Source organism: Capricornis sumatraensis, chromosome 12 (assembly GCF_032405125.1).
Source record: "Capricornis sumatraensis isolate serow.1 chromosome 12, serow.2, whole genome shotgun sequence".
In the NCBI taxonomy this organism is placed as follows: Eukaryota; Metazoa; Chordata; class Mammalia; order Artiodactyla; family Bovidae; genus Capricornis; species Capricornis sumatraensis.
Window position 1 is genome coordinate 7789377 of NC_091080.1, and position 13448 is coordinate 7802824.

Genomic DNA, 13448 nt, shown 5'->3' on the forward strand with positions numbered 1-13448 from the left:
TCCACACAAGGTTTTTGGCCCCGGTATCAACGGGAGAGGAATCCCGAGAGGCCCCCTAGCAACTCGCCTAGGGACTGGCCTCTTCTGAGGCCACCAGGGCGGGTCCCTGAGGTCCCCGTCGTAACTCGAGAACACCTGCCGCAACTCGAGAAAATCCAGGAAGTTCTCCCTTCCAGGCGAGATGAGGCCTATTTCCGATGAGGCCTCTGGAGACTAATGACACCTAACCTCTGGAACTTCGAAAGGGTCTTTCACACCGTTGCTGCAACTCAAGAAGTTCACCGCCATACCCGTCTCCACTAGAGAGGAAGCACGATGGTCCCGCCCACATCAGGGGAGCCCCGTTTCCCCCTCGTAGCTCGAGATGAGGGATCCTTTCCCTGCTTTCAACGGGAAAGAATTCCCGGCGTTCCCGTCGCAACTCAAGAGGAGGCACTCTCAACAGGAAAGGCGAGAGGAACTCCATGGTCGTACCACCATTCCAAGAGTCCCCCAGATGTCTCAGTCCATTCCAGAGGAACCTCTTTGCCCTGCACTGGCTCATCTTTCACGCCGAGGATCGACTCACACCACGGTGGCACGTGGGACAGCCCTGTGGGAAAGCCTCGAGGGAAAACCACAGATCCTTTGATCCACGCGACGGGAAGCGTGACATTGCTGCTACAGCCTGGAAGGAAAGTGCACGTGCATGCCCCCACTCGAGACGAGGCCTGACTCCCCTGGGGAGACTCCAGAAGTACCCAAAGATCCATGTCAGCCCCTGAGAGGAATCCTCGTTTCCGGCCCTGACTCCACACAAGGTTTTTGGCCCCGGTATCGACGGGAGAGGAATCCCGAGAGGCCCCCTAGCAACTCGCATGGGGACTGGCCTCTCCTGAGGCCACCAGCGCGGGTCCCTGAGGTCCCCGTCGTAACTCGAGAACACCTGCCGCAACTCGAGAAAATCCAGGAAGTTCTCCCTTCCAGGCGAGATGAGGCCTATTTCCGATGAGGCGTCTGGAGACTAATGACACCTAACCTCTGGAACTTCGAAAGGGTCTTTCACACCCTTGCTGCAACTCAAGAAGTTCACCGCCATACCCGTCTCCACTCGAGAGGAAGCACGATGGTCCCGCCCACATCCAGAGGAGCCCCGTTTCCCCCTCGTAGCTCGAGATGAGGGATCCTTTCCCTGCTTTCAACGGGAAAGAATTCCCGGCGTTCCCGTCGCATCTCAAGAGGAGGCACTCTCAACAGGAAAGGCGAGAGGAACTCCATGGTCGTACCACCATTCCAAGAGTCCCCCAGATGTCTCAGTCCATTCCAGAGGAACCTCTTTGCCCTGCACTGGCTCATCTTTCACGCCGAGGATCGACTCACACCACGGTGGCACGTGGGACAGCCCTGTGGGAAAGCCTCGAGGGAAAGCCTCGAGGGAAAACCACAGATCCTTTGATCCACGCGACGGGAAGCGTGACATTGCTGCTACAGCCTGGAAGGAAAGCGCACGTGCATGCCCCCACTCGAGACGAGGCCTGACTCCACTGGGGAGACCCCAGAAGTACCCAAAGATCCATGTCAGCCCCTGAGAGGAATCCTCGGTTCCGGCCCTGACTCCACACAAGGTTTTTGGCCCCGGTATTGACGGGAGAGGAATCCCGAGAGGCCCCCTAGCAACTCGCATTGGGACTGGCCTCTCCGGAGGCCACCAGGGCGGGTCCCTGAGGTCCCCGTCGTAACTCGAGAACACCTGCCGCAACTCGAGAAAATCCAGGAAATTCTCCCTTCCAGGCGAGATGAGGCCTATTTCCGATGAGGCCTCTGGAGACTAATGACACCAAACCTCTGGAACTTCGAAAGGGTCTTTCACACCCTTGCTGCAACTCAAGAAGTTCACCGCCATACCCGTCTCCACTCGAGAGGAAGCACGATGGTCCCGCCCACATCCAGAGGAGCCCCGTTTCCCCCTCGTAGCTCGAGATGAGGGATCCTTTCCCTGCTTTCAACGGGAAAGTATTCCCGGCGTTCCCGTCGCATCTCAAGAGGAGGCACTCTCAACAGGAAAGGCGAGAGGAACTCCATGGTCGTACCACCATTCCAAGAGTCCCCCAGATGTCTCAGTCCATTCCAGAGGAACCTCTTTGCCCTGCACTGGCTCATTTTTCACGCCGAGAATCGACTCACACCACGGTGTCACGTGGGACAGCCCTGTGGGAAAGCCTCGAGGGAAAGCCTCGAGGGAAAACCGCAGATCCTTTGATCCACGTGACGTGAAGCGTGACATTGCTGCTACAGCCTGGAAGGAAAGTGCACGTGCATGCCCCCACACTAGACGAGGCCTGTCTCCCCTGGCGAGACTCCAGAAGTACCCAAAGATCCATATCAGTCCCTGAGAGGAATCCTCGGTTCCAGCCCTGTCTCCACACAAGGTTTTTGGCCCCGGTATCGACGGGAGAGGAATCCCGAGGGGCCCCCTAGCAACACGCATAGGGACTGGCCTCTCCTGAGGCCAACAGGGCGGGTCCCTGAGGTCCCCGTCGTAACTCGAGAACACCTGCCGCAACTCGAGAAAATCAAGGAAGTTCTCCCTTCCAGGCGAGATGAGGCCTATTTCCGATGAGGCGTCTGGAGACTAATGACACCTAACCTCTGGAACTTCGAAAGGGTCTTTCACACCCTTGCTGCAACTCAAGAAGTTCACCGCCATACCCGTCTCCAGTCGAGAGAAAGCACGATGGTCCCGCCCACATCCAGAGGAGCCCCGTTTCCCCCTCGTAGCTCGAGATGAGGGATCCTTTCCCTGCTTTCAACGGGAAAATATTCCCGGCGTTCCCGTCGCATCTCAAGAGGAGGCACTCTCAACAGGAAAGGCGAGAGGAACTCCATGGTCGTACCACCATTCCAAGAGTCCCCCAGATGTCTCAGTCCATTCCAGAGGAACCTCTTTGCCCTGCACTGGCTCATCTTTCACGCCGAGGATCGACTCACACCACGGTGGCACGTGGGACAGCCCTGTGGGAAAGCCTCGAGGGAAAACCACAGATCATTTGATCCACGCGACAGGTAGCGTGACATTGCTGCTACAGCCTGGAAGGAAAGTGCACGTGCATGCCCCCACTCGAGACGAGGCCTGACTCCCCTGGGGAGACTCCAGAAGTACCCAAAGATCCATGTCAGCCCCTGAGAGGAATCCTCGGTTCCGGCCCTGACTCCACACAAGGTTTTTGGCCCCGGTATCGACGGGAGAGGAATCCCGAGAGGCCCCCTAGCAACTCGCATAGGGACTGGCCTCTCCTGAGGCCACCAGGGCGGGTCCCTGAGGTCCCCGTCGTAACTCGAGAACACCTGCCGCAACTCGAGAAAATCCAGGAAGTTCTCCCTTCCAGGCGAGATGAGGCCTATTTCCGATGAGGCGTCTGGAGACTAATGACACCTTACCTCTGGAACTTCGAAAGGGTCTTTCACAGCCTTGCTGCAACTCAAGAAGTTCACCACCATACCCTGCCGGAAGCCAGTGTGAGGAATCCCGCCCGTGACAAGGTCATGAGGAAGGAAGCTGACATACGCAAGGCGTGCTCAGACTTCAGGGACCCCTCTGGATATTCCTAAGCATGTACCCCAGCAAAAATCTGCTGGCTTTTGTGCTCTGCTTTTCCACTTTTCTGATATTCTCTGGAAAAAAGTCAATTCAGGGTTTTAGTCTTCTGCATTTGAAAGGGATGTTTCAGTTAAACCCCTCTGATAGCTCTCTAGTCTGCCTAACAGGTTCCCCAGACCTCTTACAGCTTGTGAATTGCTTACAGCCCCCCAACCGCGAGAGGCACAAAGCTTACAGCTTGTGAATTGCTTACAGCCCCCCAACCGCGGGAGGCACAAAGCTTAAAAGCATCTTAAAGATACAGAGCCTTTTCTAAAGAGTTAAAAATTATATTGGTAGAGGGTTTTCACTGTTGACTCAAGGATTGCTGCCAGACCTCCTTATTCTTTATCTTTTAGGCACCTGGAAGGATGTTAATGTAAGCAGGATGTAGAAAAAGATACATAGTAGTTTTGATGTTAGCAACACTAGACTTTTGAGTTAATTGCTTCTCTTTTGCTATAAATCACTGCACTCCCTCTACTTGTTATAAGTTGCTGTATCCTTGCTGTCTAAGAATGTAACTTTCTTTAGTGCTTTCCGAGAGTGGCACCAGACCTTGGGAAGATCAACACAAATAAGTCTTGTGGTTGACAAACCCTTATCAGAAAAAAGGCTGTAAAATGTTAATTGGCCCTTTTGGTTGGAAGATGATGTAAATTACCTAAGACTTGTGTATACAATTAGGTATGCAGAGAGAAAAGCCTGGTTTTGATAAGAGTCTGGACTGCTAACGCTGCATAACTTTGTGTTACCCATTGATCTCCATGTTTTATCAAAAGTATAAAAGGCCTTCTGAACAATAAAGGACGGGACCAGATTCTCAGACCAGTTTCTCGGACTAGTCTCGGCCTGGTTTCTTGGGAATCTGGCTCCCCCCGTGTCTCTCTCTCTCTCTCTTTTTCTCTCCCTTTTCTTCCCTCTGCTCTTTACTTTAATTTCAGGCTGAATTTCCATCTGGGGCGCGGAGGCTCGCCAGGTCTACTTATTTGCCCTGGTTATTAAGATCCGCGAGAAAGGGAGCTTAAGGCGAGGCACCCTTAGATATTCAAGCGGGCACCGGTGGCCCAACGTAGATGGTGCAAATTCCTTGTCTGGAATTTTATTGGTCTTCCGCGTAAACCAAGCTATTCAGCCCTCTTTCTCCACTTAATCTTCCTACTGCACTACAGTTTCTTAATCTAATCTTATATTAATAAATAAACAAGTCTTTCCACGCCAACGCCGTCCACCCTTCGAATTCCCTGGATCCACCGGGGCTGGACCCCGGCAAGTGGCGCCCGGAACAGGCTATTCGAAGGTAGGTTCCTCGGAGCAAAAGCTCCCCCCGGAGCACTCTCTGTAGCTCCCCCCGGAGCACTCTCCGTTGCTCCCCCCGGAGCACTCTCTGTTGCTCCCCCCCGGAGTGACTTAATCACTCCCCCCGGAGTACTTTCGGGTACTCCCCCAGTGTTGAGTGTTCGGGACGGCTAGGACCCCACTCAGGGTGCCGCGGACCCCCCTGTAGGATAGACAGGGTGAGGAGGAGTGGGAAGTGTTCAAGGGTTTAAGAGAAACCTGGTGCTCTAGAGGTTGAAAAGAAACCTGCTATCTTAGGGTTGAAAACAAAACCCCCCTCGCCAAAGGTAAAACCTTTTTGTTGAGGTAGACTTTTCTATAAGACTTAATTTTCTGACATGGGTAACAGTGAATCAAAAGAAAGACAGCTTTTTACAGGAGTAATCTTGCAGTTACTAACTAAACGAGGAATTAAAGTTAAAAAATCCAATATTCATTCATTTTTTTCCTTTGTACAAGAACAGTGTCCCTGGTTTCCAGAAGAAGGCACTGTTAACTTAGACACCTGGGAGAGAGTAGGAAAACAACTAAAAACTTACCATGCTGAACATGGCTCACAAAAGGTGCCTACTGACGCCTTTTCCTTATGGAATATAATTAGGGACGCTCTAGACCCTGCCCCTGAATCTGAAAAGGTACATCTTAAAGAGGAAAGTGCAGAGAAAAAGGTATCTATCGAAGAGGAGAGTGATGAAAAGGAGGCTACACCTAACTATCGGCAGTTGAGTCAAATGATAGCTGCAATGACTGCCCAAGAAAAGGTAATAGATAGAGATGACAAAAAAGAGCAGCTTTCAGATGAGGAAGATTTGGAAGAGGAAGTAAGTCAAGATCATTCTGATGAGGACTGGTCTTTATTAAATAAAGATGCTCCAAGGAGTTTAAGAGAAACTTCTCCAATTAGATTATCTGCTCCAAAGAGCTTAATAAAAACTTCCCCAACCAGACCACCTGCTTCCACAAATTCAAGAGAAATTTCCTTAATTAAGCCTTCTGCTTCCAGAGGCTCAAGACAAATGTCCCCCATCAGATTATATGCACCTGAGAGTTTAAGGCCAGATTCCCCAGATAAAACATCCGTAAGACCTAAACACAGAACGGATAAAAAATTCCCAAAGTACGAAGAAAGTGACATAGGACACCCCTTGCCCCCCCCTCCCTATAAGGGTGAGGGGCCTCCACTAGAAGCTCCCCGAAGAAGAGTTTTCTCTAGCCCAGATGATGAACTTGATCCCCACCTTGAGGCTTGTTTCCCCATAATATTTGGTGGAAGTGGTGGGAGAACAGCCCCCCACTGGGAACCCATTCCAATGAAAATGATTAAAGAACTCAAACAGGCTTGTGCTTTGTATGGGCCTAAAGCCCCGTACACTGTATCATTGGTGGAAGCTTTAGCGGGCAGATGGATGACACCCCATGACTGGAAGACAGTCGCTAAAGCTTGTCTGTCTGGAGGTCAATATGTACTTTGGAGAACTGAATATGAAGATCTAGCCCAAAAACAGGCTGATGCTAACCAAAAATATGGCCCAAGATATATTATAAAAAATATGTTGGCAGGGACTAATGATTTTGGAACACTTAGAGATCAAATGGGATTAGATAAAACCACTTTAGATCAAGTAACCGCCTGCGCCCTTGGGGCTTGGCGTTTGTTGCCTGAAGGGAAAGAATCTACCTCTTCCTTCTCAAATGTTAAACAAAAACCAGAAGAGCCATATGAAGACTTTATATCAAGACTTGCAGAGGCAGTCAACAGAGTAATTTCCAACACTGAGGCAGCTAGTATATTGATAAAACAACTGGCATTTGAAAATGCTAATTCTACCTGCCAGGCCATTTTACGTCCTATTAAAAAAACTGGGGAAATAATAGATTATATCAGGCAATGTGCAGATGTAGGACCAGCGATGATGCAGGGCGTTGCCATAGCTGCAGCCATAAAGGGAAATTCTTACCAGCAGGCAGTACAGTCCTTTTTTACAAATAGAAATAACCCGTCAAAGAGTCATTCCAGTAGTCCAGGCCAGAATATTGGTTTATCCAAGGCCTGCTTCTCTTGCGGACGGGAAGGGCACCTTATGCGAGCTTGTCCCCAAAAAGCAGCCGGTTCTTCTCTGCCGAATTCTCCCTCCCCGGCTGTGCCTACTAATCTCCCTAGATCTCTCTGCCCTCGTTGTCAAAAAGGATATCACTGGGCAAAAGAATGTAGGTCACAATTCCATAGAAATGGAGCCTTTTTGGGCCCCGACCAGCAGTCGGGAAACGGATTGAGGGGCCAGCCTCAGGCCCCGACAACAATTGGGGCAGCCTCACTGAACCCATTCATTCCCTTCGTCCCATCGCAGAACTCATCAGAGCAACCCCAGGCAGCGCAGGACTGGACCTCAGTTCCACCACCTCAGCAATATTAACACCAGATAGCCCCACTGTAAAAATACCTACAGGAGTTAAAGGCCCATTACCAACAGGTTTAGTAGGAATTATACTAGGCAGAAGTTCCTTAGCTATGCAAGGTCTCACAATCATCCCTGGAGTAATTGACTCAGATTATACAGGAGAAATCCAGATAATGATTTCACCCCCAACTAAAACTTTCCAAATACATCAGGGACAAAGAATAGCCCAACTTTTGCTTTTGCCTTACCACACTGCAATTGGGCGCACAGCTACTCAAAATGAAAGGCAGGATAAAGGATTTGGGTCTAGTGATATGGTTTTTTGGATAACAGAAATTACTCAGAAACGTCCTATGAAGACTATCCTGATTAATGGCAAGTCTATTGTGGGGTTATTAGACACAGGAGCAGATGTTTCTTGCATTTCAGGAAAAGACTGGCCCAGCTCCTGGCCCACACATACTACTGAAAATAACTTGGTGGGGATAGGAAGAGCCCCCACAATAGCCAAAAGTGCAAAAATTTTAGATTGGCAATTTGAGGATACCCGTGGAACTTTCCAACCTTATGTCGTTCCTTCGCTCCCCCTTACCCTGTGGGGGAGGGACGTGCTATCTCAAATGGGAGTGTTACTTTTTAGCCCTGATGATAAAGTGACCTCTCAGATGTTGCAGATGGGCTATGATCCATCAAAAGGATTGGGTAAACAACAGACAGGAATAATTGAGCCAATTTGCCCAACTCCTCGCAAGCTACGTGCTGGATTGGGATATCCAAATTTATAATTGAGGCCATTGTTTTTGCTGCCGACCCCATCACATGGAAATCTCAAGATCCGGTGTGGGTAGAACAGTGGCCTCTGCATAAGGAAAAATTATTGGCAGCTAAAGCATTAATCTTTGAACAATTAGAATTGGGACATATTGAGCCCTCCAATAGCCCCTGGAACACTCCTATTTTTGTCATTAAGAAAAAATCTGGTAAATGGCGACTTTTACAGGATTTGAGAGCTATTAATGCCACCATGGAGGACATGGGGGCCTTACAGCCTGGGCTCCCTTCCCCAGTAGCCGTTCCAGAGGGATATAATATAATTGTTATTGATTTACAAGATTGTTTTTTCACTATTCCCTTAAATCCTGAGGATAAAAAGCGATTTGCCTTTAGTCTGCCATCAGAAAATCTTAAACAGCCTTATTTACGGTTTCAGTGGAAGGTTCTGCCTCAGGGAATGAAAAATAGCCCTACTTTATGCCAAAAATTTGTTAATGCCGCTCTAGAAGATACTAGGGCTAAATATGAACACGTGTATATGATTCACTATATGGATGATATTTTAATAGCTCATCCTGATAGAGTTCACCTGCAGACTGTGCTCCAGGACCTGACCCAGGCATTGACAGACAGAGGCCTAAAAATTGCCCCAGAAAAAATTCAAATCAATCCGCCCATAACTTACTTAGGAAGAGTCATAAATTCGGAAACGGTGACTCATACCCCGCTGCAATTGAGAAAAGACCATCTTATTACTTTAAATGATTATCAAAAACTCTTAGGTGATATTAATTGGATTAGACCATATTTAAAATTAACCACTGCCGAATTAAAACCTCTTTTTAACACTTTACGCGGGGATCCTGATCCAACCTCAAAAAGACAATTAACAGCTGAGGCTCAAGAAGCCCTAGGCAAAGTAGAAGCAGCCTTATCAAATAGCTATGTAAAAAGAATTGATTTGACGATGACGTGGCAGTTCCTTTGCCTAGCTACTCCAACGGCGCCTACGGGAGTTCTGTGGCAACGCGGCCCTTTAGAATGGATCCATCTTCCTACCCAAGCTAAAAAAGTCGTGGCTTCTTATCCTGGTTTAATTGCCACATTAATGCTAAAAGGAAGGAAGCGGAGCATTGAATTGTTTGGTAAAGAGCCATCAGAGATTGTAATTCCATATAATAAGGAGCAGCTTGATGCTCTTTTAATGTTTGATGAAGACTGGCAGATTGCCATAGGGAATTACTGTGGTCAAATTTTGCATCATTTGCCCTCGCATGTTTTACTAAATTTTATGTCTAACCATCCAGTTATTTTTCCTGTCCGGTGTAAACAGTTCCCTATTTCAGATGCTCAGGTAGTCTTTACTGATGGATCGGCTAACGGTAGAGCCTCTATAGTCACAAGAGATCATCAAAAACTTTTGGAAACACAAGAAACTTCAGCTCAAAGGGCTGAAATCACAGCTGTTATTGAGGCCTTTGTTATGTTTGCGGAGAAAGAATTTAACCTTTATTCTGACTCTCAGTATGTGGTCAGGCTGTTTCCACACATTGAGACTGCAGTTTTGCCTGAAAACAAAACTGCTATCTTCCATTTGTTAACTAAACTGCAGCAGCAAATATGGAAAAGAAATCGGGCGTTCTTTATCGGCCACATTCGGGCTCATTCCGGCCTGCCTGGCCCTTTAAATGCTCTCAATGAATTGGCAGATTCGTTAACCAGGATTTCAGTGGCTTCTGTTTTTGAAGAAGCTCGAGCTTCTCACTCACTTCATCACCAAAATGCCACTGCCTTACGATACCAGTTTCAAATTCCTCGAGAATCTGCCCGAGAGATTGTTCGTTCTTGTTCACATTGTCCTACTACCGTGAATGCTTTGCCTCTGGGAGTTAACCCTCGCGGTCTCAAACCTAATGCACTCTGGCAAATGGATGTAACCCATGTCTCTTCATTTGGAAAACTGTCTTTTGTTCATGTAACTGTAGATACCTTCTCTCATGTTATTATTGCCACTGCTCGTACAGGGGAAGCAGTTAAAGATGTAATACAACATCTTTTTACATGCTTTTCCTATCTGGGCTTGCCAAAAGCTTTAAAAACTGATAATGCTCCTGCTTACACTTCTAAATCTTTTCAGCAATTCTGTACAAGATTTCAAATTAAACATAACACCGGCATCCCTTATAACCCACAAGGACAAGCCATTGTGGAAAGAGCACATCAAACACTGAAAATCCATATTCAAAAACTAAAAGAAGGGGAATTTAAATATAGTTCCCCCCATCAGATTTTGCAACATGCTCTTTTCGTAATAAATAACTTAAATGCTGATTCATCCGGAAACACTGCAATGCTTCGCCATTGGTGCCCAGAGCAATTGAATGCAAAACCATTAGTAAAATGGAGGGACCTTCTTTCCGGACAATGGAAAGGTCCTGACCCCTTATTAACCAATGGGCGAGGGTATGCTTGTGTTTTTCCACAGGACGCGGACGCTCCGATTTGGGTTCCAGACAGACTAATTCGCCATGTCTCAGCTCCCCGGATACCAGAATCCCCCGCCACCGCGATCTCTAAAAAGGAAGAAACTCCCTCTTCCCCCGCTCCCTCCGCCAGCACGGGAAACGCCGCTGACCCCAGGACAGCTGACATTGGAGATCCCGGATAGGCGCGGATCGGAGCCACCCACTGGACAGATGTCACGACTTCAGATACAGGATATTGCACCCCCTGATTTTTTGCCTTGCAGGAATCCATTAGGACGCCCAGCTCAGTCAACCCAACAAGCCTCCTTGCCCACCTGGGGACAGATTAAAGCTCTCTGTCGCCAGGCACAGGGGATAGCTACCCTACAGGGATCGTCAGTCTCTCCTGAAAAGGTGTTTATTGCCATGCTTGCCTTGCTCTCTTGCCAGGTAAGCGCTGCTCCCATTCCAACCAAATATTGGGCGTTTCTCCCGGATCCTCCAACTTTCCAAGTTGTTACTTGGAACAGTGACCCCATACGAGTTAGTACAGACCAGCCTCGCCTTTTGGGAGGATCTTATACTTCCTATACAAAAGACCAATACCCTATTAATTTCAATTATACCTTTAAAGGACTAGCAGATGATTTTCCTGTCTGCTTTAATTTTCCTCCTGGCCTTACAGGAGACTTCTTTACCAAGACAGGATGCGTTGGAGCCTCCACAAAAGCAGTTATGACAGATTCCCCAACCTCTAAATTTGCATCTATAGGGGATCGGTCTGCTTGGATATTACGAGCCCGTATGCCTGGGGTCCTTGGCCCCTATAAGTCTTTGTCTCTCAAAACTCCATCAGAATATCCAAATTGTGATGATGTTGCTCCCTCAGATGTTATTTGGAAAACTATAGATGATCATTCAGGATATCCGATTTGGAAATCTTGTATTTATAATTCGAGAGTAGATTACAATATGCCGGGAGGAAGAAATTGTGCGATTCAGGACTGGAGCAACCCAAATCCAGGTCAAGACCCTGAGTCTGACGATGACTTTATCAATAGATTGGATAATTGGAAAGAATATTCAATTTCTTGGCCGTTAGTTGCCACCAGACGGCATCATAACCAATTTGTTCCCCCTATGCTGTCTTATATAACTAGAGGTAAAACCTTTTGGCAGCCAGAAATTTGGAGAGCCCTTGCGGCTACCGCCCCTATTATTTTAATCCGACCAAAAAATACCTCTATTTACTCTATTTTAGCTTGTCTACTCTCTCCTTATGTTTTTCTTTTCACTAATGATTCTGAAAGACTTAACATACAATTGAATTATACAGGTGGACCCCATGTAGTGTCTTGTGAACAATGTATGCTTTCATCCTGTTTAACTCCTCAATATAAAGTTTGCTCTTTCATGGTTTTAAAACGTCCGCCCTATCTCATGGTACCTGTAACTGTAGCCACGTATTGGTATGATAACCATGGCCTAGCTGTACTGCAACAGCTACAAGATTTAATGCGAACACGACGGTTTGTGGGCTTACTTGTTTTGGGAATATCAGCTTTGATAACCGCAATTACTTCTGTTACTGTGGCGGCATTATCATTGTCTCAACAAGTGTATACTGCCCAATATGTTGACACCGTATCCAAAAATGTTTCTCTAACGCTGGCAACCCAGGAAATTATAGATAGGAAGCTAGAAATAAGGATTGATGCCTTAGAAGAAGCAGTAATGCATATTGGGAATGAATTACAGAGTCTGAAAATGAAATTGGCTCTTTCATGTCATGCCGATTACCGGTGGATATGTGTTACATCCCTGAAAGTAAATGAGACAGATTTTAAATGGGAGAGGGTCAAAAATCATATTTTAGGTGTCTGGAACAGCTCAGATATTAGTTTAGATTTAGGGAAACTTCATAATCAGATTCAGACCTTGGAAAACTCCCGATTAGATTTTACCGCCACAGGAGAAGCCAATGACTTTTTCCACACCTTCTCTGACTTCATTTCTGGAAAAACTCTTCTGACTACTGTCTCTAGCTATGCTGCTGTGGGTGCCATAATCCTGCTCCTTGTAATCGTGCTTCCTTGTGTTGTCAGGACTCTTCGGCAGAGCATTCGGAATCTCGCGACTGAACTGCACCTAATTTTTTTAAAAAACTAATAAAGAAGGGGGAGTTGCCGGAAGCCAGTGTGAGGAATCCCGCCCGTGACAAGGTCATGAGGAAGGAAGCTGACATACGCAAGGCGTGCTCAGACTTCAGGGACCCCTCTGGATATTCCTAAGCATGTACCCCAGCAAAAATCTGCCGGCTTTTGTGCTCTGCTTTTCCACTTTTCTGATATTCTCTGGAAAAAAGTCAATTCAGGGTTTTAGTCTTCTGCATTTGAAAGGGATGTTTCAGTTAAACCCCTCTGATAGCTCTCTAGTCTGCCTAACAGGTTCCCCAGACCTCTTACAGCTTGTGAATTGCTTACAGCCCCCCAACCGCGAGAGGCACAAAGCTTACAGCTTGTGAATTGCTTACAGCCCCCCAACCGCGGGAGGCACAAAGCTTAAAAGCATCTTAAAGATACAGAGCCTTTTCTAAAGAGTTAAAAATTATATTGGTAGAGGGTTTTCACTGTTGACTCAAGGATTGCTGCCAGACCTCCTTATTCTTTATCTTTTAGGCACCTGGAAGGATGTTAATGTAAGCAGGATGTAGAAAAAGATACATAGTAGTTTTGATGTTAGCAACACTAGACTTTTGAGTTAATTGCTTCTCTTTTGCTATAAATCACTGCACTCCCTCTACTTGTTATAAGTTGCTGTATCCTTGCTGTCTAAGAATGTAACTTTCTTTAGTGC